The sequence below is a fragment of the Pinus tabuliformis genome, chromosome X, assembly GCF_031772625.1.
Source record: "Pinus tabuliformis cultivar Carrire ecotype Pingquan chromosome X, CPIR1, whole genome shotgun sequence".
In the NCBI taxonomy this organism is placed as follows: Eukaryota; Viridiplantae; Streptophyta; class Pinopsida; order Pinales; family Pinaceae; genus Pinus; species Pinus tabuliformis.
In genome coordinates, this window is record NC_142308.1 from 1589980532 (window position 1) to 1589985972 (window position 5441).

The following is a 5441-nucleotide window of genomic DNA, read 5'->3' on the forward strand; positions in this document are numbered from 1 at the left end:
GAGTCGAGAAAAACATGAAAACATTAAGAAAAGAGTGTTTTCATTGAGATGAAAGTTTGCAATGTCCAAACAAAAATTTTCAATAACAAGAATAACTCATTTCACACTAACATACTACAAAACACCACAGATTTTAAATACCTAACAGATCTTACTACTATTTTTTTTAATCTTTTAGAAGAAGACCAACATAATGTGACTCAGAATTGGACGTTGGCTACCATTTGTTGAGCAAATGCTAACAAGTTTGCTAGTAACTCGAACAAATGGACGTGACTTACATGTTAGAAACAAACCCACAACAAACATTTACTGAAACAAGAAAAGAAAATGGAATGAAAATAGTTAACCTGAAAAAGGATATACTTGTCAATTTGTGTAAACCTTTATTTTGCAAATTGTAACAATTTTGTACTCATTTGAAGGTTTTTTTTCCGTGCCTTACAAAAAATCAAGGCATCCTTGAAATTTTGTTCAAAATATCTTACAGGTGAGCAAGGAATTGAGCATTGGCATTGTCATAGCCAAAGAGACACATCAAACTGCACAATGACAAACTTCTTTATTGAATACTTGAGCTTTGAGTATCATACATTAAAAAAATTATAAAATTAAATTATATACATCAAAAAAATTATTATGATATTTTAATAATAAATATGATATTTCGTTAGGAATAATAAATAGTGACAATAGAAGTTTGAGCTATAAGATCACATGACCATACATGTTATGTTATAGCAAAATTTCATCAATATATACAAATCTGTGCACAATTTTTTTAATTTATGAGAAAAATGAAAAATGTGCTGCAAAATAAATCTAAGAGTAATAATGTTGACCGTCTTGATAAATATTGATAAATAATTGGATGTCATGGAGACGCTAAATTGATAGCCTCGCAGAATATTATATGCAAAATCTAATGTGTTATACATTACTACGATAATAATAAAAGCTACCATTGTAATTATAAAATTTTATAATGACCTTCATCAAGTTAATTGAATTTGGTCTTTTTACATCACATCAAGGATAATTATGCCTTTAATCGTATTTTAACAAGAGCCACAACTGTGGCGGAAGTCCCTACCGAGAAGGGGAAGGACCATTTACCGTTGACTTGGCTGCTTGCTTAGATGTCCTATTCAACATGATGACCATTTACTTTTGACTTTGCTGCATGTAGTCTCTGACATTTGCTTGATCTGCACTTGAACTGGATCTAAAGATTTAGTCAGAGGCAAAGAGCTCTTCTTTGGATTCAGAACTAAAAACTAGATTTAAGTTCTCTCTTTTAAGATTAAAATCCCAAAAGAGTAATCCATATGCCTGTACCAATATAAATCTCTTAGAAAATAAGTCTTTCCATCGGGCCCAAAATATTTGGAGAGATGATTTTTCTGCATATTTTACGAACGCAAGCGTTGACAGAAATGGAGACGTGCTTGCAACGATTAAATCTAATTCCCTTACATCCCGCCATGATTTCGCCCTTAATTTATCGAGTTGAAGATTTCTTTGGGCTTTTTGGACTACTAAATAATTTTCTCGTCCGAATTGTTCGCATTTAAAGATCGATCACTTCAGCTCTCATAAATGTTTGGGTGTTGACTACATCGAGCGATGAGATTCGAACGCGTGATTGGCGTGGGAACACAGATCCACGGGAACCAACAAACATTACCGCTGTATGACTGTAAAAAGGCAGGAAAATGCCATCATTGCAATATCTTGCGGTTCTTGGACTATTGTGGAGCCCCTGAAGACGCCTCATGATTCCAGCCTGTGGAGATCATGGATATCGTCTTGGAGTTTTGCAATTCTCATTGACGTTATGTCTCCATTTCTGATGAAGTTTAGGCTCTCTGTTAAGGAACCATATCCTAATCATGCGTAAGAGGCTTCGCGATCGAGTTCCGTTACTGAAAAATGGCGAAGGATACAGTCAAGGTTGGCTTTAGATTGACCGCAATGGCGTGTATTTGTGTGTGGACGAGCATTTACACGGCATTTTCACATAATGCAGGTAAGCTCAAAGCCACATGATCTCAGTTAAGTTAAAATTCCATAATATTTTGAAGGTTTTCAAATTTCAACTTCAGAAGACGATAGCTTCAAGATTCGACAATTCAAATCATATTTTGATTAAATTCTACTTCTCAAAGTAGTCGAAAGAAGAGTATAACAACATTTTTGGTTTTGCAGAGCCGTTGGCCATCCAGATCAGCTGCGGTTCATGGGAGAACACACATACCCCCCAGACGAATATGCTCTGGGTAAAAGACTACGGTTACACAGGCGGCTCATCCGCAAACGCCACCACCACGAGCTAGATCGCTCCTCAGCTCAAGAAACTCCATTTCTTTAAGCTCTCGGACGGTCCCGAGAACTGCTACAACGTCACTCGTCTACCGAACGGCCATTATTCCGTTAGAATGTTCTTTGGCCTCAACGAGGACGTTTTGGCCGACCGCGAGCCGCTCTTTGACGTCTCCATTGAAGGAACACAGGTTTATTCTTTAAAGCCGGGCTGGAGCATGAACGACGACCAGGCATATGTCGAAGCTTCAGTTTTTGTCTTGGACACTGCTGCCACTGTCTGCTTTCACAGCACCGGCCACGGTGATCCTTCGGTAATGAGCATCGAGATTCTTCAGCTTCATCCACAAGCTTATGATTTTGGGGCTGAGTGGGGGGATACTGCCATATTCAGGACTGCTAAGCGGGTGGACTGTGGAGCAGACCAGAGCGTGTACGGCGAGTCCTACGACAAACCAACTTGCGCGGCATATCAACCGTCCTTTGCATCGAACAACTCGAAGCCGATAATAAGACCCCAATTATTTTCCGCACCAAAACTTTGCATAAACTTAGGTTAAAATGCCAATATACCAAAAATATAACGGTCAAACTACTCGGTCAGCGATCGATCGATCGCTAATAGTCCCAGGCATGGACTAATAAGTGACTTTTTGCTTATATCATTTTTTTTGTTGGTTTTCTTGTTCTCTTTATTTTTATACACTCCATATTCTATTTTTACATATTATATATTCATTTGATATAATATTTTCTCTTATAACTCCTTTTTGGTATTGTTTTCAGCTTTTTGTTTTAAATTCTATAATTCGTTAAATTCTATAATTTGTTTATAATTTTTAGATTTAATATTATTTATTTTTTAAAGTTTAGTTTATAATAAGGTAGTTTTATATTTAAATTTTTTATTATGTCTTTATAATTTAATATGGGAGAGATGTTAAGTAAAGTTACATTTAAAAATAATAAATTAATAATTAAAATAATAATTTAAGAAAAGAAATTAATTTATTTAAAATATTTCAATTTGCATTTTGATTGTGAAAGGCTTCTTATTTCAACTTAAGGTGGATAAGGATCTATTCATAATAGGGTTAAATGTGAGTAGCTAGTGGTTGTGACTCTCATGCTAGTTCAAGCTTTACCTAGTTGCCACTCTAGTTAATTAAAAATTTAAAAAAAAATGCTAGGATTTTTCAAAACCAACTCAAATTTTAGAAAAATTGTTACATTTATAATATCAAATATTTGAAGATGTTAATCGGCACATATGTTTTTTTATTAGAGAAAAATTCGCACTAGGTTAGCAACAATACATCATCATAAGTCAAAATTGTCCTCTTGAGATGTACATTATTTACATAGGCAAAGGGACGGGGGGCGGAGGTTTGGAGGCGAATACCTTCCAATAGAACCCCACAATAAAGCAAACGTTATAGTACATACACTCCTAGTTTATGATGTAACTTGATGCTACATGACTTATCATTGGAACTAGGAATGAAGGATGACATTGATTGGTCATTAAACATCAATTCACCAAATTCAATATTGCATCCCAGATTAGCATGTCCATCTGCTTCTTTATTACTATCCCGTAATATGTACTTATAACTCATAATAGTGATATCTTTTGTTGTCTTCTTGACATGTTTTAAGGGATTATCCAATATCTTGTCTTTAGGAGATTGATCTTTAACCATGCGTTGAATGATAATAAGAGAGTCCCCCAACACAATGAGAGAGGAAACGTGATTTCCTTTGGCAAGGAAGATGTCCTAATTATTTATCATCTTTCTCAAACCCATGAATACTCTTGGACTTCATTTTTTCACCAAAATTATACATAACTCATCCCTATATGTCACCCTTAAATCTATTTATATATTTAAAAATACAATTTCAAACATAAAACATTACAATTTAATAAAAAATTATATAATAAAATTTAAAAATTATACAAAAAAAAAATCAGAATCAACAAAAATATATTTAAATTCCAATTTCTTGTCCCTAAATTCATGGCAAATTTTTATATTTAAAAATTTGGTGGCAAATTTTTATATTTAAGAAATCCAGGTCAACAAAAGAATATTTAAAATATAGTCCTCATCCCTAAATTCAAGGCAATTTTTTGTATTTTATTACATTTCTATGTGCCAGAACCTCAGTGTCACCTACGACTGGAATCCATGTGTGGAAAAAAAATGAAAAGAAAAAGAGACTCTGGAAAGGAAAACCATACAAAGAGCATTTTCACTGCTTATCTTATAAGCAAGTTGCATGTCTTTTATTATTTAATTAACCTTTTAAAATATATAAATTATTGTCATGAATTATGTTTTAATTTTTTTAATAACGTACACAATTAAGTTTTAAAATTTCACCATCACATGACCTAATAATTTAATTGTCGTGGTTGAAATTTGACAATGTTATTGCATATCACTTTGTCAAATATGATGAAAATCATTAAGAGAAAAGGAGAACCATACAAACCATAATCATAACAAAGGCCATGTGTTTCAAATTTGTTATTCAAGTTTTTTATTTTTAAATTAATATAAAATTTTAAATTTATATGATTTAAGATTTTTTTAATAAAATTTAAAAGTTATATAAAGAAAATAAAATTTATATTTTATATCTTATTTTTTATAAGTTAAATCAATTAATTATTTAGTCAAAAGTTTTATTTTACAACTTAGTATGATGTGTAATGTTCTCTGTCTGTCATCAAAGTTGAAATTTTGTTCATCTCGGTTAAAAAAAATAAAAAATAAAAAAATAAAATCTAAAATTCTAAAAATAAAAATAAAAAATTAAATAACTATACAAAACATTTAAATAATGTCGATTCATAAAAAAAAAAATTGCACCTGAAGAAATTGGATCCCTCTCGGCTCATTTTAGATATGTATTTAAGATGGATCTTAATAATAATAAGTGCCACATGGTAGCTAGTACATGAAACTTAGTTTAAACATAACTAATTTTAAGTAAAAAACAATAAAGAATTAAAATTGTATATATCTCAACAATTGTATTTAGGCAAAATATGCATTTATTATTTATTATCTTTGTTCCTTTATGTTTATTTATTAGTAAATAAAACTTGA

The 5441-nt window shown here is 31.9% G+C and overlaps 1 pseudogene; it reads left to right on the forward strand.

Annotated features, from left to right (window-relative positions):
• Positions 1 to 1932: 1932 nt before the first annotated feature.
• LOC149146103 (receptor-like protein 4 pseudogene) lies at positions 1933 to 2882 on the forward strand (annotated as a pseudogene).
• Positions 2883 to 5441: the final 2559 nt, after the last annotated feature.